Genomic DNA, 22,300 nt, shown 5'->3' with positions numbered 1-22,300 from the left:
CCTGGGTAAAACATTGTGTCCCCTGCCTCCTGTTACCATCCGCCTTAGATGCACAGTTCGGGACCCCCTACCCGAGATCCGCCGGTTTTGACACCGACATTGGTGCTTTCATTGAGAGTTCCTCTGTGTCGTCGCCGTTAGGCTTGATGGCTCCTACTATCATCGATAGCGATGCAGTCCAGGGTGAGACTTTTCTCTCTGGACAGATCTTCATGTTCGGCGGCTTTACACTGCGGGCCAATTCGCTTGGCCATCTGGAGCAGATTGAAAGTTATGCCCCTGGCCACCAGGTCAGGTTTGGAAGCTTAAACTACAGGACCGATATCCGTGGAGACTTGCTCTTCGACGGATTCGAGCCCCTGCCTTGTGCGTCACGCGGTCACGATGAGTACGATTTAGCTCTACCATCGGACAGTGTTCAGGAGATCGCACAGGCAGCTGCTCCGACCCTCAATTCGGAGCCAGGTGCGCCGTCCACGGACGGGTGGATGGACCCCTCCACGGAGGCCTTACCCTTAGCAGCGATCGAGCCAAACATTGACCTTACCTTGCACGAGAGCCGTGTTGTTAAACTGCCGGATCCTTCTCTGGCCACGGACTCTGAACCGCCTGCGCCCATTCCTATCGAATCCGATTGGGAGCCGATCATGGAGTTTACCTCCGCGGATATTTTTCAGCACTCGCCCTTTGGCGACATACTGAACTCATTAAGGTCTCTCTCCTTGTTAGGAGGATCCTGGCCGAACTATGTCCGGCAGGACTGGGATGCGGAAGACGAAGAAATTCGCGGCCCACCCACCACGCACTTAGTAGCCACTGTCGATGACTTAACCGACATGCTCGACTTCGACTCCGAAGACATCGACGGTATGGACGATGATGCGGGAGACGAAGAGGAACCATTGCCCGCAGGGCACTAGACAGCCACCTCATCATACGATATATACATGGTGGATACACCCAAAGAAGGCAATGGCAACGAGATAGCGGAGGATGACCCCTCCAAGAAGCAACCCAAGCGCCGACGTCAACGGCGCCGCTCTAAGTCCCGCCAAAGCAAAAGTGGTGATACCGGCACAGGAGATAATAACACTCCGGATAGTGCCGAAGACAACAACAGCCCCCTCCAGCAAGATTTAGAGTAGGAGGATGGAGGAGCCAGCCCTCCTGAGAGAGCGGCAGATGGAGAGGCGGAGGATGATAATTACATGCCCCCCTCCGAAGATGAGGCAAGCCTCGGCGACGACGAATTCGCCGTGCCAGAGGATCCCATCGAACAAGAGCGCTTCAAACGCCGGCTTATAGCCACGACAAATAGCCTTAAGAAAAAGCAGCAACAGCTTCAAGCTGATCAAGATCTGCTAGCTGACAGATGGACTGAAGTCCTCGCGGCCGAGGAATATAAACTCGAGTGCCCCTCCAAGAGTTACCCAAAATGTAGGTTGCTACCCCGACTAGAGGAAGAAGCGTATGACGCGGCTGATCGGCCACCTCGTGGCCGCGATAGAGAGGCATTCCAGCCAAAAACTCAGCCTGCACCCCGACGCCATTCAAATAAAAAGGCATGGGGAGATACGCCAGACCTGCGAGGCATATTGGAGGACAAAGCAAAGCATGCAAGATCAATCTACCGATCACGAGGGCGCGCCACTATGCGAGACGATAAACGTCACGCCGGATACAGTAAAAGTAAATCCGGCCGGGCCGAACACAGCGGGCAAGACCCATTCGAGTTGCATCGCGATATAGCCCAATACAGAGGCGCCGCACACCCCTTATGCTTCACAAACGAAGTAATGGATCATCAAATCCCGGAAGGTTTCAAACCTCTAAATATTGAATCATACGACGGCACAACAGATCCTGTGGTATGGATCGAGGATTTCCTCCTCCACATCCACATGGCCCGCGGTGATGACTTACACGCCATCAAATACCTCCCACTAAAGCTCAAGGGACCAGTGCGGCATTGGCTTAACAGCTTGCCAGCAGAGTCCATTAGCTGTTGGGAAGATCTGGAAGCCGCATTCCTCGACAACTTTCTGGGCACTTATGTGCGGCTACCAGATGCCGATAACTTGAGCCACATAATTCAGCAACCAGAAGAATCGGCCAGGCAATTCTAGACTCGGTTCCTAACAAAGAAAAATCAAATCGTCGACTGTCCGGATGCAGAGGCCCTAGCGTCTTTCAAACACAACATCCGCGACGAATGGCTAGACCGGCACCTTGGTCAGGAAAAGCCGAAATCTATGGCAGCCCTCACGACACTCATGACCCGCTTTTGTGCGGGAGAGGACAGCTGGTTGGCTCGCAGTAATAACATATCAAAGAACCATGGTACTTCGGATACCAAGGACGGCAATAGCAGGTCACGTCGCAACAAACATAAGCGCCGCATTAACGGCGATAATACCGAGGATACGACAGTCAATGTCGGATTCAAAGGCTCTAAACCCGGTCAGCAGAAAAAGCCATTCAAACAAAGTACGCCGGGTCCGTCCAGCTTGGACCGTATACTCGATCGCTCGTGTCAAATACATGGCACCCCAGAAAAGCCAGCCAATCACACCAATAGGGATTGTTGGGTGTTCAAGCAGGCCAACAAGTTAGTTGCCGAAAACAAGGATAAGGGGCCACATAGCGATGACGAGGAGGAGCCCCGGCAGCCACACACCGGAGGACAGAAGAGGTTTCCCCCACAAGTGCGGACGGTGAACATGATATACGCAACCCACATCCCCAAGAGGGAGCGGAAGCGTGCGCTCAGGGACGTATATGCGTTGGAGCCAGTCGCCCCGAAGTTCAACCCATGGTCCTCCTATCCGATCACTTTCGATCGCAGGGACCATCCCACTAGTATCCGTCATGGCGGATTCGCCGCACTGGTTCTGGACCCAATCATTGACGGATTTCATGTCACTCGAGTCCTTATGGATGGCGGCAGCAGCCTGAACCTGCTTTATCAGGACACAATGCGCAAAATGGGTATAGACCCCTCAAGGATCAAACCCACAAAAACGACCTTTAAAGGCGTCATTCCAGGCATAGAGGCCCATTGCACAGGCTCAATTACACTGGAAGTGGTCTTCGGACCCTCGGATAACTTCCGAAGCGAAGAGTTAATCTTCGATATAGTCTCGTTCCGCAGTGGTTATCATGCACTGCTCGGGCGAACCGCATTTGCGAGATTCAATGTGGTACCTCATTATGCATACCTCAAGATCAAGATGCCAGGACCTTGTGGGGTTATTACAGTCAATGGAAACACAGAGCGCTCTCTCCGAACGGAGGAGCACACCGCGGCAGCAGAAGTGCAAAGCAGCCTCTCAAGGCAATCCACCAGTTCGGCGTTTCAAGACCCGGACACCTTCAAGCGCGCTCGGAGCAATCGGCAACTAGACCGCCTGGCACGATCTGAGCTCACGTAGCAATGCGGCCCCCACCACAGTCCCAGCCGAACGGCGGAACTCGTGCCACACGTACATAATTACGCATTAAAAATACCATGGGCATAGGTGGGGAGGGGGCAACAACTGCGGCACACCCCAAGACGCGGCTTAAACCGCACTAGGGGCTTCTCGTTTGGTTATTTTTCTCTTTTTCAGGACCTTAATCTCTGGAAACCCTGTCCAGCAGCACCATTGCCAAACACATGATGCAGCAACCAAGGAGGTAGAAAGCTACGTCACACCACGGAATTCCCAGGTGGATTACAATAACGAGTGAAATATTTGATTTAATACTATTCCTCAGCTTGCCCTTGGAAGGGACATAGTCCTACTCTTTGTTTATCACACCATATGTATCATTCTGCTTTAACGCACCTTTTTGAATAAACAACGCATAACATTACGACTATTATTGCATTCTTGTTATATATATATGTGTTCATTAATGACGCCTTGCAACCGTACACTTTGGTACGACCAATACACCAGGGGCTTACGTACCCCACAATATGGTGTGAAAAGTCCGAACACTTTCACAAGTGTGGCACCCCGAACTTATAGCATTATATGCATCAGCTCTGAATCATGTCTTTGGTCAAATGTTGGGTTTGCCCGGCTCCTATGTTTTGGTACCTTACGTTCCGCTCTATCGGCTAAGGTAGCGCTAGGAGAACTACTGCGATTGTGCCCCGGTTTTGCTGGGCTAAGCACCTCAGTAGAGAAAGCTAAAACTGACTGTCATGATAAGGCGAGAGACTGGTCGCTGTTCGGCGAGGTTTTCGAGTCCCTAAAGGCTTATGCCGCTTAGAGCGAGGGGCCGGCCCTGTCCGGCTTAAAGGCATGTATCGCGCCCCGAATTTGGCCTTTCGAATACCAGGGGCTTCGCCGAAATTTAAAATTATAGAATTCTATGGCTAAGTGAGAGTGATAAAGCATTATTAGTCCGGTTGCCTTGTTCGTTGTGCTGAGCACCTCCCTCGAAGGACCCAAACATGGGAACAAGAGTGCTCAGGTTTATCCCAAACACCCCAGCACTCGTGGCATGGGGGCAGAAGCCGAGGACTAGCCATCTCTCAGATTGGATAAACAGCCAAACATAAGGTAATATTTTAAATTCACACAAGCGTTGCATAGCGCATATGAAACAAGTTTTCATCATACAGGATCACACGAGCAAGTTTACTCAAATATTACATCCTTTGAACATTCGTCCGCTACAAGACGGGCACCCTTCAGGACACCCTCATAATAAATTTCAGGAGTGCGATGCTCCTTGCCCTGCGGCGGCCCTTCCTTGATCAGCTTCACGACGTCTAGCTTAGCCCACTGCACCTTCACACGGGCGAAAGCCCGGCGTGCACCTTCGATGCAGACGGACCGCTTGACGACCTCCAGCCGTGGGCAGGCATCCACAAGCCGCCTCACCAGGCTGAAGTAGATGTTCGGAAGGGCGTCGCCAGGCCACAGCCGGACTATAAGGCCCTTCATGGCCTGTTCGGCCGCCTTGTGCAGCTCGACCAGCTGCTTTAGCTGGTCGCTCAGAGGCATCGGGTGTTCGGTCCCAGTATACTGAGACTAGAACAGCTTCTCCGTTGAGCTTCCCTCCTCGGCCTGGTAAAACTGTGCGGCATCCAACACGCTGCGGGGCAAATCTGCGAATGCTCCTGGAGAGCTCCGAATTCGGGTAAGTAATCGGTAATTTACTTTTACATGCTTTCTCTGCATATAGAATGCCTTACCCGCCGCTATCTTCTTCATTGAGGGCCTTTTGGGCTTCGGCCTTGGCACTTTTTGCGCTCTCGAGGGCCGCGGCAAGCTCAGACTCTCGCGTCTTCGAGTCAAGCTCCAACGCCTTGTGCTTCATCACGAGAGCCTGGAGCTCTTGCCGCACCTCGCCCACCCGAGCCTCTTGCTTTTCTTGCTCAGTGCGCTCCTTGGTCACTTTATCTTCGGCCTCAGACATCGCTTGCTTTAGGGTCACCACTTCGGTCGTGGCCCCTGGCAAATTCATGATGATCCTGTCATTTTGCAATCGCACTCTTTTTATACATATCCACAGACTAGGTACTACTTACCTTTGTTCTCCTCGAGCTGCCTCTTGGCAAGACCGAGCTCGTCCTGGGACCCTTTAAGGTCCCGCTTCAGTACGGCGACCTCCGCAGTCAGTGCGGCGGACGCCAGCAGCGAAGCCTGCATATGCATATTGACATACTCATATTAGACTACTGCAATATTGTTTGATCCTCGGTTCGGCTTTTCTTTGTGAACACCGAACAGAGCATCAGGGGCTACTATCTATGCGGTAATATTTTCCTATATTTCAAACACTTACCTCAAAGCCTGTTAGAAGGCTGGCACAGGCTTCAGTCAATCCGCTCTTGGCGGACTGAACCTTCTGGATCACCGCACTCATGATAGTGCGGTGCTCCTCGTTGATGGAAGCGCTGCGAAGCGCTTCCAGTAGATTGTCCGACGCCTCTGGATGGACAGAGGTCACCGGTACAAGCGTCTCGCCCCTCTTAGAAGGAGGTCGCCTGCCCGAGCCCGGAACCACTAGAGGTTCCGACGCGGTGTTCGTCTGAGGGCCGAACTCGGAGCTCTCAGGGGCCTTGTCCGCTCGGCTCCCGGAGTCCGGGAGGCCGCCTTGAGGTGCCTCTGGGACTGTCTCCCCTCGACCCGGTGCCTCGTGAGACAGCACCTCGGCGTCGTCCGCAGGATGAGGGGAGTTGGCGGTCGGGACTGGATCGCTATCCATATCCGACGAGCCCAGGGAGCCGTCTGATGATACATCGATATAGGCTCGGGGCGGCCTGCATAATCATATTTTGGCATTAGGTGAAGTAGTGCGACAAAGGAATACTATGAGTTACTCTGGTATCCGAATACTTATGACTTCCCCAGGGGCTTGGCCCTGGGCAGCCACTCGTCTTCGCCGTCGGCGGCGGTGGTAGAGCTGTCCGGAAGGAGAGTCCTCCCCTTCTTGGACCCTTCGGCCTCCCCAGTTGGGGCGGCCTTCCTTTTCTTGTCTCCCCCGTCTAGAGGGGGAGCATCTTCTTCTACCTCCTTGTCTTCGGGGGAGGATTGCACCGTAGAGTCCTCGGACAGTGAGTCCGATGACGCCTGGTGTCGGGAACTCTTTCGGGTTCCCTTGGCCTTCTTGGTCTTCTCCGGCACCGTATAAGGAGCCGGAGTCAGCAGCTTCGCCAGAAGAGCGTCTACGGGGCCTTCGAGCAAAGGAGCCGGACAGTCGATCTGTCCGGCCGTCTCCTGCCAGTCCTGTCAAAGGTACGGGAGTTTAGATCCCGCATGGAATCAATCTATGAAAAATAGGTATCCTGTAAGAGGTAAAGCAGCTTACCGCGCTGGCTTGGCGCTTCGCGCTGAATCCGCGATCCTCAGTAGTGGGAGGGGGGACCTCGGCGCTCTTCAACAGCACCCTCCAGGCATCTTCGTGAGTTGTGTCGAAGAGCCTGTTCAGAGTTCGGTGCTGCGCCGGGTCGAACTCCCACAAGTTGAAGGCCCGTTGTTGGCACGGGAGGATCCGGCGGTGGAGCATGACCTGGACTACGTTGACGAGTTTGAGCTTCTTGTTCACCATGTTTTGAATACATGTTTGGAGTCCAGTCAGCTCTCCCGAACTACCCCAGGACAGGCCCTTCTCTTGCCAGGAGGTGAGCTGTGTGGGGAAGCCAGATCGAAACTCGAGGGCCGCTACCCATGTAGGGTCACGCGGCTCGGTGATGTAGAACCACCCTGATTACCACCCCTTTATGGTCTCCACGAAGGAGCCCTCGAGCCATGTGATGTTGGCATCTTGCCCACCATGGCGCCTCCGCACTCCGCCTGGCGGCCGCTCACTACCTTCGGCTTGATATTGAAAGTCTTCAGCCATAAGCCGAAGTGGGGCTTGATGCGGAGGAAAGCCTCGCACACGACGATAAACGCCGAGATGTTGAGGATGAAGTTCGGGGCCAGATCGTGGAAATCCATGCCGTAGTAGAACATGAGCCCCCGGACAAATGGGTGGAGAGGAAATCCCAGTCCGTGGAGGAAATGGGTGAGGAACACTACTCTCTCATGGGGCCTGGGGGTGGGGATGAGCTGCCCCTCCTCTGGGAGCCGGTGCGCGATGTTGTCGGGCAAGTATCCGGCTCTCCTCAGCTTCTTGACGTGTCCTTCCGTGACGGAGGAGACCATCCACCTGCCTCCCGCTCCGGACATGGTTGGAGAAGGTCGAGGTGGGAAATGCGAACTTGGGCGCTGGAGCTCGAGTGTGCGAAGGTGGATGAGCAAAGGAGGAAGAAGGCGTGGATGAAAAAGTAAATCCTTATCCCTTTATATGGGCGGACGAAACTATGCGCCCCCACTAGCCTAGTAAAACTCGCTTGTCCCCCAAGCGCCGTAATCGATGGCACGGTTGGGTTACCCACACCCGTATTGATGAGAATCCCGTGATAAGGGGACACGATCTTTGCTTCAACAAGACGTGTCAAAAAACTGCCTCGCGTTATGTGCGGGGCTAGTTAAAGGAAACAGTTTGAATAATCACCGGGCCGTGACGTAATGTCGTGTTGCCAAAACAAGTCAGCAAATTGGATTTGTAGAAATATTATTCTCTCTACGGTGGTATGTGGAACTTATTTTGCAGGGTCGGACACTATCCTTATATTCAAATTCTTCCGTGGTATATTCGGAGGAGGAACCCGCCTTGCAATGCCGAAGACAATACTGTGCGCCGGACTCATCGTCATTTAAAGCCTGGTTCAGGGGCTACTGTGGGAGTCCTGGATTAGGGGGTCTCCGGACAGCCGGACTATATCCTTTGGCCGGACTGTTAGACTATGAAGATACAAGATTGAAGACTTCGTCTCGTGTCCGGATGGGACTCTACTTGGCGTGGAAGGCAAACTAGGCAATACGGATATGTATATCTCCTCCTTTGTAACCAACCTTGTGTAACCCTAACCTCTCTGGTGTCTATATAAACCGGAGGGTTTTAGTCCGTAGGACAATAGACAATCATACCATAGGCTAGCTTCTAGGGTTTAGCCTCTCCGATCTCGTGGTAGATCTACTCTTGTACTACCCATATCATCAATATTAATCAAGCAGGACGTAGGGTTTTACCTCCATCAAGAGGGCCCGAACCTGGGTAAAACATTGTGTCCCCTGCCTCATGTTACCATCCGCCTTAGACGCACAGTTCGGGACCCCCTACCCGAGATCCGCCGGTTTTGACACCGACAACCACTGATACAACTCTACGCACGCTTGACGTCCGCTTTACCTAGAACAAGTATGCAACTAGAAGTACTTTGTAGGTGTTGTTGGATAGGTTTGCAAGATAATAAAGAGTACGTAAATAAAAAGTAGGGGCTGTTTAGATAAAGAAACAATAAAGTAAATATAGCGAGTGTGGAAAAGTGGTGGTAGGAGTTGTGAAATTTCCCCTAAGCGATTGACTACTTTACTAGACCGATAGCAAGTATTATGTGGGAGAGGCCACTGCTAGCATGTCATCCCTGACGTGGAATTCTGTGCACTTATGATTGGAACTATTAGCAGGCATCCGCAACTACTAACGTTCATTAAGGTAAACCCAACCATAGCACTAAGATATATTGGTCCCCCTTCAATCCTGTATGCATCAATTTCTATGCTAGGTTGAAGCTTCTGTCACTCTTGCCCTCCAATACATAGTCCTATCAACATACAACTAACCCTAGGGTGTGATCCACGCGCGCAATCATATGATGGGCACCAAAGGACAGCAACATAACCACAAGTAAATTAAATCAATCATAGTAATTCATCAACCACCAATAGGACAACAAAAATCTACTCAGACATCATAGGATGGCAAAACATCATTGGATAATAATATGAAGCATAAAGCACCATGTTCAAGTAGAGGGTACAGCGGGTTGCGGGAGAGTGGACCGCTGTAGATAGAGGGGGGAAGGTGATGGAGATGTTGGTGAAGATGGCGGAGGTGTTGGTGTAGATCGCGGTGATGATGATGGCCCCCGGTGGCACTCCGGTGCCACCGGAAGCGAGGAGGAGAGAGCCCCCCCTCCTTCTTCTTCTTCCTTGACCTCCTCCCTAGATGGGAGAAGGGTTTCCCCTTTGGTCCATGGCATCCATGGCACGGGAGGGGCGAGAGCCCCTCCGAGATTGGATCTGTCTCTCTATCTCTCTCTGTTTCTGCGTTCTCCGATTCTTCCCTTTCACCGTTTCTTATATTCCCGGAGATCCGTAACTCCGATTGGGATGAAATTTTAACACGATATCTATCCGGATATTAGCTTTCTTGCGGCGAAAGAAGGGCATCAACCGCCTTATGGGTGGCCCACAAGGGTCAGGGGCACGCCCAGGGGGCAGGCGCGCCCCCTGCCTCGTGGCCACCTCGGGCACCGTCTCGCGTGGATTTTTCTTCCCAAAAATCATATATATTCCAAAAAAAATCTGTGTCAGTTTTTATCCCGTTTGGACTCCGTTTGATATGGATATTCTGCGAAACAAAAAACATGCAACAAACAGGAAATGGCACTGGGCACTGAATCAATATGTTAGTCCCAAAAAATAGTATAAAAAGTTGCCAAAAGTATATGAAAGTTGAATAATATTGGCATGGAACAATAAAAAATTATAGATACGACAGATACGTATCAGCATCCCCAAGCTTAATTCATGCTCGTCCTCGAGTAGGTAAATGATAAAAAAGATAATTTTTGATGTGGAATGCTACCTAGCATAATCTTGATCATATGTCTAATCATGGCATGAATATTAAGACACGAGTGATTCAAAGCAATAGTCTATCATTTTACATAAAAACAATAATACTTCAAGCCTACTAATAAAGCAATCATGTCTTTTCAAAATAACATGGCCAAAGAAAGTTATCCCTACAAAATCATATAGTCTGGCTATGCTCCATCTTCACCACACAAAATACTCACATCATGCACAACCCCAATGACAAGCCGAGCAATTGGTTCATACTTTTTAACGCGCTTCAGCATTTTCAACCTTCACGCAATACATGAGTGTGAGCCATGGACATAGCACTATAGGTGGAATAGAATGGTGGTTGTGGAGAAGACAAAAAGGAGAAGATAGTCTCACATCAACTAGGCGTATCAACGGGCTATGGAGATGCCCATCAATAGATATCAATGTGAGTGAGTAGGGATTGCCATGCAACGGATGCACTAGAGCTATAATTATATGAAAGCTCAAACTGAAACTAAGTGGGTGTGCATCCAACTTGCTTGCTCATGAAGACCTAGGGCATTTGAGGAAGCCCATCGTTGGAATATACAGGCCAAGTTCTATAATGAAAATTCCCACTAGTATATGAAAGTGATAACTCAAGAGACTCTCTATATGAAGAACATGGTGCTACTTCGAAGCACAAGTGTGGTAAAAGGATAGTACCATTGCCCCTTCTCTCTTTTTCTCTCATTTTTTTGTTTTTTTCTTCTTTTTTTTGTAGGCTTCTTTGGCCTCTCTCTTTTTTTTGGGGGGGGCTTATTTGGCCACTTTTATTTTGATAACCTCACATGGGACAATGTTCTAATAATGATGATCATCACACTTTTATTTACTTACAACTCAATATTACAACTCGATATATAGAACAAAGATATGACTCTATATGAATGCCTCCGGCGGTGTACCGGGATGTGCAATGATCTAGCGTAGCAATGACATCAAAAAACGGACAAGCCATGAAAACATCATGCTAGCTATCTTACGATCATGCAAAGCAATATGACAATGAATGCTCAAGTCATGTATATGATGATGATGGAAGTTGCATGGCAATATATCTCGGAATGGCTATGGAAATTCCATGATAGGTAGGTATGGTGGCTGTTTTGAGGAAGGTATATGGTGGGTTTATGGTACCGGCGAAAGTTGCGCGGTACTAGAGAGGCTAGCAATGATGAAAGGGTGAGAGTGCGTATAATCCATGGACTCAACATTAGTCATAAAGAACTCACATACTTATTGCAAAAGTTTATTAGCCCTCGAAGCAAAGTACTACTACGCATGCCCCTAGGGGGATAGATTGGTATGAAAAGACCATCGCTCGTCCCCGACCGCCACTCATAAGGAAGACAATCAATAAATACCTCATGCTCCAACTTCGTTACATAACGGTTCACCATACGTGCATGCTACGGGAATCACAAACCTCAACACAAGTATTTCTACAATTCACAACTACCCACTAGCATGACTCTAATATCACCATCTTTATATCGCAAAACTATTGCAAGGAATCAAACATATCATATTCAGTGATCTACAAGTTTTATGTAGGATTTGATGACTAACCATGTGAATGACCAATTCCTGTCATCTCTCTAAATAGATATAAGTGAAGAAAGAGAGTTTAATTCTTTCTACAAAAGATATGCCCACGCTCTAACAAATATAAGTGAAGCAAAAGAGCATTCTACAAATGACGGTTTTCTGTGTAAAGAGAAACAGGCAATCCAAACTTCAAATGATATAAGTGAAGCACATGAAGCATTCTATAAAGCCATACTCAAAAGATATAAGTGAAGTGCATAGAGCATTCTATAAATCAACCAAGGACTATCTCATACCAGCATGGTGCATAAAATAAAAATGAAAACTAAATGCAAAAGACGCTCCAAGATTGCACATATCGCATGAACGAAACGAATCCGAAAACATACCGATACTTGTTGAAGAAAGAGGGGATGCCTTCCGGGGCATCCCCAAGCTTAGACGCTTGAGTCTCCTTGAATATTTACTTGGGGTGCCTCGGGCATCCCCAAGCTTGAGCTCTTGCCTCTCTTCCTTCTTCTCACATCGAGACCTTCTCGATCTTCGAACACTTCATCCACACAAAACTTCAACAGAAAACTCGGTAAGATCCGTTAGTATAATAAAGCAAATCACTACTCTAAGTACTGTTGCAAACCAATTCATATTTTGTTTTTGCATTGTGTCTACTGTAATATAACTATTTCATGGCTTAATCCACTGATATGAATCGATAGTTTCATCAAAACAAGCAAACTATGCATCGAAAACAGAATCTGTCTAAAACAGAACAGTCTGTAATAATCTGAACATTCACCATACTTCTGATACTTTAAAAATTCTACCAAAATTAGGAAAAATAAACAATTTTCATAGAAAGACAGTGCAAAGAGAATCAGAATCATTTGACGTTCTGGCTAAAAATGTAAAATCACGCACTACAACCAACGTTTCTGTCCTGCACCATACAAACCATCAAGCAAATGTAAACATCCTAAAGGCAAACCTTGGAACATTATTTTTATCTTTACACTTTATAAAAGCACACAACAGAAATAAATGACTCTCTAAAACTTCTGAGTTGTCTCCCTGGCAGCGCTTTCTTGAAAGCCATTAAGCTAGGCATATAGTGCTCAAGTAGTGAATCCAGCCGGATCCCAAGGTATATCAAAGCCAATTTTAATTAACAATGATTTGTAATTTAGTGGTGAGCACAAGGTAACATATATCATGTAATGACGAAGTCTAACTCTCTTCCTATGCATCGGCATGTCATAAAAGAACAATTCATGCACATAAAGTAAGGGCCAATGCATAGTATAAACAGTTTCTTGCAATTTTATCATATTGGAAACATAGAGAGGTGGAGATATAGTTCCTCTCTCATAATAATTGCAAGTAGGAGCAGCAAGCACATGCATATTATATTCATCAAAATCATCATGTGCAACTGTAAAAGTCAACCCATCAATATAATCCTTAATAAGGGCAAACTTCTCCGATATAGTGTAGTTGGGAGAATTCAAAAAGATAATAGGACTATCATGCGTGGGTGCAATAGCAACAATTTCATGTTTAACATAAGGAACTATAGCAAGTTCATCTCCATAAGCATAATTCATATTGGCATCTTGGCCACAAGCATAGCAAGCATCATCAAAAAGGGATATTTCAAGAGAATCAACGGGATCATAACAATCATCATAGCAATCATCCTCCGGTAAGCACAAAGGGAAATTAAACAATGTATGAGTTGAAGAGTTGCTCATTAGAAGGTGGGCATGGGTAGCTAATCCGCTCTTCCTCCTTTTGTTCTTTGCTCTCCTCATCATCTTTTTCATCCAATGAGCTCACAGTTTCATCAATTTCTTCTTCCATAGACTCCTGCAAAATATTAGTCTCTTCTTGGACATCAGAGTAGTACTCAATATATGGTTCAACATAGGCATTAGAAGCATAATTATCATAGCAATATTTAAGTATGGCAAAATTTTCAGATTTGTAAAGAGTAGCATCATACTTTCCAATCAAAGAAGCAATTTCGTAAGCACCCTTAAAAGCAACAAATTCTTCAATTTGTTGAACATCATAGTAATTATAAACACCCTTAGCATAAGAAGATACGATTCCATTATCACTAAACTCACATTGATAGGGAAGGTGTTTCTTAGGGTTTTCAGAACAACAAGTGATAGATTTTGAGTGGTTCTTCAACCATTGGTTTAATAGGTACAACTATTTTTTTTGGTATTTTGTGTTTCCTACCCATAACTAAAGATAGAAAACAACTAAGAACAACAAATAAAAATTACTTAGTGATAAAGCAAACAAGCACACACGAGAATATTCACCCCACGCTATTGCTCCCTGGCAACGGCGCCAGAAAAAGGTCTTGATAACCCACAAGTATAGGGGATCGCAACAGTTTTCGATAAATAAGAGTGTCGAACCCAACGAGGAGCTAAAGGTAGAACAAATATTCCCTCAAGTTCAATTGACCACCGATACAACTCTACGCACGCTTGACGTCCGCTTTACCTAGAACAAGTATGAAACTAGAAGTACTTTGTAGGTGTTGTTGGATAGGTTTGCAAGATAATAAAGAGTACATAAATAAAAAGTAGGGGCTGTTTAGATAAAGAAACAATAAAGTAAATATAGCGAGTGTGGAAAAGTGGTGGTAGGAGTTGTGAAATTGCCTCTAAGCGATTGACTACTTTACTAGACCGATAGCAAGTATTATGTGGGAGAGGCCACTGCTAGCATGTCATCTCTGACTTGGAATTCTATGCACTTATGATTGGAACTATTAGCAAGCATCTACAGCTACTAACGTTCATTATGGTAAAACCCAACCATAGCATTAATATATGTTGGCCCCCTTCAATCCCGTATGCATCAATTTCTATGCTAGGTTGAAGCTTCTGTCACTCTTGCCCTCCAATACATAGTCCTATCAACATACAACTAACCCTAGGGCGTGATCCACGTGCGCAATCATATGATGGGCACCAAAGGACAACAACATAAACACAAGCAAATTAAATCAATCATAGTAATTCATCAACCACCGATAGGACAACAAAAATCTACTCAGACATCATAGGATGGCAACACATCATTGGATAATAATATGAAGCATAAAGCACCATGTTCAAGTAGAGGGTACAGCGGGTTGCGGGAGAGTGGACCGCTGTAGATAGAGGGGGGAAGGTGATGGAGATGTTGGTGAAGATGGTGGAGGTGTTGGTGTAGATTGCGGTGATGATGATGGCCCCCAGTGGCACTCCGGTGCCACCGGAAGCGAGGAGGAGAGAGCCCCCCCTCCTTCTTCTTCTTCCTTGACCTCCTCCCTAGATGGGAGAAGGGTTTCCCCTCTGGTCCATGGCCTCCATGGCACGGGAGGGGCGAGAGCCCCACCGAGATTGGATCTGTCTCTCTGTCTCTCTCTGTTTCTGCGTTCTCCGATTCTTCCCTTTCACCGTTTCTTATATTCCCGGAGATCCGTAACTCCGATTAGGCTGAAATTTTAACACGATCTCTATCCGGATATTAGCTTTCTTGCGGCGAAAGAAGGGTATCAACCGCCTTACGGGTGGCCCACGAGGGTCAGGGGCGCGCCTAGGGGGCAGGCGCACCCCCTGCCTCGTGGCCACCTCGGGGACCGTCTCGCGTGGATTTTTCTTCCCAAAAATCATATATATTCCAAAAAAATCCATCAGTTTTTATCCCGTTTGGACTCTGTTTGATATGGATATTCTGCGAAACAAAAAACATGCAACAAACAGGAACTGGCACTGGGCACTGAATCAATATGTTAGTCCCAAAAAATAGTATAAAAAGTTGCCAAAAGTATATGAAAGTTGAATAATATTGGCATGGAACAATCAAAAAATATAGATACGAAGGGGATGTATCACACATCTTCCCCCATATGCGTCTTGACTATGAAGCCATTGCTGGATTGCCTTGCCTCAAAGAAGCTCTTGACTGCTTCCGTGATGCGGGTCTGCTCAACTTTGTGACTACCAAGGAACATTGGAATGAAGAACTTCTGCTTCAATTCTATGCTACCCTCCACATTCGTGGATACAACAGGGATCCGAAAACTTGGATCCTTGAGTGGATGACGGGCGATGTACATCATGAAGCTAAAGCCCAAGACATCATTGAGCTTACAACCGTGCCCACTCCTGGAGAATACTATGAACCAGGTTGTCAGCAACACCAGAATGCTTTGGAGAGCATTTTCCAGAAGCCAGAGCCTAACATGAGCCAAATGCTGAGCATGATGAAGCCTCTGCCACGCGACGCTGAATACCCAACGAAATTCTTTGTCGAAGGCCTAGAGTATCTGCCCCGCACCATTTACCATATCATCAGGAAAACTCTATGGCCTGTCAAAGGACATTCATCTGCAGCGAAGTTTGAAGGAGCAATGAAGACTTTGGTTTTCTATATCTTTAATGGCATCAGCTTCAATGCTCAAGACTTCTTCCTCAGGCAGTTGGCTGCATCTGGCTCCGACATCGTTGGTCAGAAGTTCTATGCTCCATGGGTAATGCGCCTCATCAAGCTTCACTCTGCTTTCAACTATCAGCCGTCTGCGCAATCATCTCGTATTCTTGCCAGAGGTTGATCTGTCTGTTGAAGCCATTTACCCAAAGCCTGCAAAGGAGCCAGTTTATCTTCACAATGTCGATCGTCAAAGCTTCACCCAAACCATTGAAGGAGTTCAGGCTGTTTCTCGTGTTTACCCCTTGGCTGGCAATACACGTGCCCCTCACACCCAAACTGACGCCACTGCAAGTACCATTGCCCAAAGGCCTCGGAAGCGTTCTCGTGTTCTCAATGACCGAGAGCTTCTCGTCGCTCTACATCAGAAATAGGATAAGCATCATGACTGGCTTAAGCGTCAGATGCAAAGCCTCTTGGTGGACGTCAATCGCATTCGCAATCTTGCCACCAAGAATGCCTTTGTTACACATGAAACCTGTCGGAGGTCTTGGAAGAGCTTGACATTACTCAGTGCTGAAGCTGATCTGCAAGATGATGGCTTCACAGAAAGATTCAAGTTTGACTCAACTCCTCCAAGGAATGCTCACTTGTGTCGGACTCCCTCACTTGAAGACTCTGACTATTCCTCCTCAGCTGCAACGGTGAATGCCAGAGTCATAGATGATCAAGATGACGCTACTTCACCACCTCCAACTTCAGACCAAGTTCTTCTCCACCACCGAACCTCAACGATGACCCTGTTGCTTCACCTACTCCTCATGGGAACGAGTAGAAGCTCTATGTCTTCAAACCTTTTTGGTCATTGCTAACAAAAGGGGGAGAAGCATATGAGTTGATAGTCTTCAAGCGGGTCCATATGGGTGGTTGCTTTGCTTTTGCTACATTTGCCAAGTGCTTACAACTCTTGCTTTTGAAACATTTTGTTCGTTTTGAGTTGTAACACTTAAACTTGATGGTCGTCTGCTACCTTTTTGACACTATGTGATGCGATGATAAATTCCGCATGTGCGACGATAAATTCCGCATGAAGTCATTTTGCAGACGTCCATTTTTCATTATGCATGTCATTATCTTTGTTATATCCTTTCATGCATGATGAATTGTCTTCATAAGTAGAAGAGGAGCTCCACAAGTACAACCTGCCATGTGCATTTGCATTCAAAAGCAAAATACTTATATGCACATCTTCAGGGGGAGCCTTCCTGCTACTTATGAAGATAATACCAAAATCCTTTAAAATTTCACATACTTTTGTCCCCGTTGAAAACTTCAACCAGTTTGTCATCAATCACCAAAAAGGGGGAGATTGTAAGTGCATCTAGTGCCACCCCTAGTTGGTTTTGGAGTATTGACGACAAACCTGGTTGAGGGACTAATGTGTTTGTGAGAATTGCAGGATAACACAGGTAGTAGTCCCTCATTGATTCGGTTTTCCTATCGGAGATGACCCCTAAAAATGTATGAAGACACTGAAGACAAAGCTGGTATGTGAAGATATTCACATTGAAGACTATGACAAGAGAAGACATTGAGTGAAGACTATGGAGCGCGAAGACTTAGTTGTTTCGTTGTTTCCTTTTCTTCTTTGTTGAGTCATAGGAACCACCGTACTATTAAGTGGGGTCCGAGTGAACAAAGTCAGAGTGACTGAAGTGATGCTTAACCAAAGTCCTATGTCTTCGAGCAAAGACAATGAGAGCAAATCTTATCCAGAGCTGGATGAGTTAGCTTTACTTGTAGCCCAAGTAAAGTTGTTGCATGTGTTTGAAATCTGACCGTTGGAACATGTGTTAGTTCCTTAGTGACCCAGGGTCATTTCGGACAAATCAGGTCGGGTTGCCTAGTGGCTATAAATAGCCCACCCCCTACACCATAAATTGGTTGGCTGCTCAGAGTTAGTGCACGACTTTTGTCGATTGAGAGTAACCCACCTCGAAGCCTTTGAGAGAGAAATCCTTGTGAGGACAAAGCCCTAAACACCCAGAGCCAAAGAGTGTTAGGCATCACTAAAGTCTTCCTGTCTGTGTGATCTGAAGACTTGTTACACTTGAGGACTGTGAATCCTCCAGCCAGTTAGGCGTCGCGTTCTGAGCATCCAAGAGTCATTGTGGATCACCGGTGAACGAAGTCTGTGAAGGTTTGGAAGTCTCCCTTGAAGACTTACCAGAGTGATTGGGCGAGGACTGGGTGTCCTTAGCTCAAGGGGAATAAGGTGAAGACACGGTCTTCTGAGTTAAATCTCAGCCTCCCTAACCAAACGTACAATTGTCACATCAACTGGAACTGGTCCAACAAATCATTGTCTTCAACGAGCAACTGGTTCTATCCTTTCCATCTCCTTATTTACAGTTGGTCCTTGTGAAGTCATTGCCTGTTTGCATTATCTATTTTTCTTCACTCTGTGACTGCTTGTTCTGATTGGCTTCATACTGTCTTCCATCCTGATCCATACTACCTAGCTGCTATTAGTCTTCGTGCTTTCACTTCATTGAATACTTGACTATGGCTTGCCTAGTGTAGTCTACTTTCCGCTGCATGTTAATAGGTTCATTTCTATCGATTGTCTTCGAAACTTACATGTTTTGAAGACTTCCATAAAAATCGCCTATTCACCCCCCATCTAGTCGATCACCAGCAGTTTCAGTTAGTGAATTGATAGACCCTATAACTGTTGGGGAACGTAGTAATTTCAAAAATTTCTTACACACACGCAAGATCATGGTGATGCATAGCAATGAGAGAGGAGAGTGTTGTCTATGTACCCTCGTAGACCGGCAACGGAAGCGTTGACACAATGTAGAGGAAGTAGTCGTACGTCTTCCCGATCCGACCGATCCAAGTACCGAACGTACGACACCTCTGAGTTCTGCACACGTTCAACTCGGTGACGTCCCACGAGCTCCAATCTAGCAAAGTGTTGAGGGAGAGTTTCTTCAGCACAACGGCGTGATGACGGTGATGATGTTCTACCGACGCAGGGCTTCGCCTAAGCACCGCTACGATACGACCGAGGTGGAATATGGTGGAAGTTGGCACCGCACACGGCTAAGGAACGATCACGAAGATCAACTTGTGTGTCATGGGGTGCCCCCTTGCCCCCGTATATAAAGGAGGGAGTGGGGGAGGTGTGGCCGGCCCAAGGGGTGCGCCTGGAGGAGTCCTACTCCCATCGGGAGTAGGACTCCCCCTTCTTGCCTTGTTGGAAAAGGAAGGGGGAAGGGAGAAAGAGGAAAGGGGGGCGCCGCCCCCCCTTCCTTGTCCTATTCAGACTAGGGGGGAGGGGGCGCACGGCCTGCCCTCCTCTTCTCCCTTAGGGCCCATGTAGGCCCAATAACCCCTCGAGGGGGTTCCGGTAACCCCCCCGGTACTCCGGTAAAATCCCGATTTCACCCAGAACGTTTCCGATATCCAAATATAGGCTTACAATATATCAATATTTATGTCTCGACCATTTCGAGACTCCTTGTCATGTCCGTGATCACATCTGGGACACCGAACAACCTTCGGCACATCAAAACACAAAAACCCTATTTACGATCATGAGCGGACTTTAAGTGTGCGGACCCTACGAGTTCGAGAACTATGTAGACATGACCGAGACACGTCTCCGGTCAATAACCAATAGCGGAACCTGGATGCTCATATTGGCTCCTACATATTCTACGAAGATCTTTATCGGTCAGACCGCATAACAATATACATTGTTCCCTTTGTCATCGGTATGTTACTTGCCCGAGATTCGATCGTCGGTATCTCAATACCTAGTTCGATCTCGTTATCGGCAAGTCTCTTTACTCGTTCCGTAATACATCATCCCGCAACCAACTTATTAGTTGCAATGCTTGCAAGGCTTGAGTGATGTGTATTACCAAGAGGGCCCAGAGATACCTCCCCGACAATCGGAGTGACAAATCCTAATCTCAAAATACGCCAACCCAACAAATACCTTCGGAGACACCTGTAGAGCACCTTTATAATCACCCAGTTACGTTGTGACGTTTGGTAGCACACAAAGTGTTCCTCCGGTAAACGGGAGTTGCATAATCCCATAGTCATAGGAACATATATAAGTTATGAAGAAAGCAATAGTAACAAACTGAACGATCAAGTGCTAAGCTAATGGAATGGGTCATGTCAATCACATCATTCTCCTAATGATGTGATCCCGTTAACCAAATAACAACTCATGTCTATGGTTAGGAAACATAACCATCTTTGATCAACGAGCTAGTCAAGTAGAGGCATACTAGTGACACTCTGTTTGTCTATGTATTCACACATGTATTATGTTTCCGGTTAATACAATTCTAGCATGAATAATAAACATTTATCATGATACAAGGAAATAAACAATAAGTTTATTATTGCCTCTAGGGCATATTTCCTTCAGTCTCCCACTTGCACTAGAGTCAATAATCTAGATTACACAGTAATGATTCTAACACCCATGGAGCCTTGGTGCTGATCATGTTTTGCTCGTGGAAGAGGCTTAGTCAGCGGGTTTGCAACATTCAGATCCGTATGTATCTTGCAAATTTCTATGTCTCCCAGTTGGACTAAATACCGAATGGAATTGAAGCGTCTCTTGATGTGCTTGGTTCTCTTGTGAAATCTGGATTCCTTTGCCAAGGCAATTCCACCAGTATTGTCACAAAAGATTTTCATTGGACCCGATGCACTAGGTATGACACCTAGATCGGATATGAACTCCTTCATCTAGACTCCTTCATTTGCTGCTTCCGAAGCAGCTATGTACTCCGCTTCACATGTAGATCCCGCCACGACGCTTTGTTTAGAACTGCACCAACTGACAGCTCCACCGTTTAATGTAAACACGTATCCGGTTTGCTATTTAGAATCGTCCGGATCGGTGTCAAAGCTTACATCAACGTAACCATTTACGATGAGCTCTTTGTCACCTCCATATACGAGAAACATATCCTTAGTTCTTTTCAGGTTCTTCAGGATGTTCTTGACCGCTGTCCAGTGATCCACTCCTGGATTACTTTGGTACCTCCCTGCTAGACTTATAGCAAGGCACACCTCAGGTCTGGTACACAGCATTGCATACATGATAGAGCCTATGGCTGAAGCATAGGGAACATCTTTCATTTTCTCTCTATCTTCTGCAGTGGTCGGACATTGAGTCTTACTCAACTTCACACCTTGTAACATAGGCAAGAACCCTTTCTTTGCTTGATCCATTTTGAACTTCTTCAAAACTTTGTCAAGGTATGTGCTTTGTGAAAGTCCAATTAAGCGTCTTGATCTATCTCTATAGATCTTAATGCCCAATATGTAAGCAGCTTCACCGAGGTCTTTCATTGAAAAATTCTTATTCAAGTATCCCTTTATGCTATCCAGAAATTATATATTATTTCCAATCAATAATATGTCATCCACATATAATATCAGAAATGCTACAGAGCTCCCACTCACTTTCTTGTAAATACAGGCTTCTCCAAAAGTCTGTATAAAACCAAATGCTTTGATCACACTATCAAAGCGTTTATTCCAACTCTGAGAGGCTTGCACCAGTCCATAAATGGATCGCTGGAGCTTGCACACTTTGTTAGCTCCCTTTGGATCGACAAAACCTTCTGGTTGCATCATACACAACTCTTCTTCTTGAAATCCATTCAGGAATGCAGTTTTGACATCCATTTGCCAAATTTCATAATCATAAAATGCGGCAATTGCTAACATGATTCGGACAGACTTAAGCATCGCTACGGGTGAGAAGGTCTCATCATAGTCAATCCCTTGAACTTGTCGAAAACCTTTCGCAACAAGTCGAGCTTTGTAGACAGTAACATTACCGTCAGCGTCAGTCTTCTTCTTGAAGATCCATTTATTCTCAATTGCTTGCCGATCAACGGGCAAGTCAACCAAAGTCCACACTTTGTTCTCATACATGAATCCCATCTCAGATTTCATGGCTTCTAGCCATTTTGTGGAATCTGGGCTCACCATCGCTTCTTCATAGTTTGTAGGTTCATCATGATCTAGTAGCATGACTTCCAGAA

Source organism: Triticum urartu, chromosome 3A, assembly GCF_056163025.1.
Source record: "Triticum urartu cultivar PI428250 chromosome 3A, HENAU_Tu73, whole genome shotgun sequence".
In the NCBI taxonomy this organism is placed as follows: domain Eukaryota; kingdom Viridiplantae; phylum Streptophyta; class Magnoliopsida; order Poales; family Poaceae; genus Triticum; species Triticum urartu.
This window is presented reverse-complemented; position numbering follows the sequence as displayed.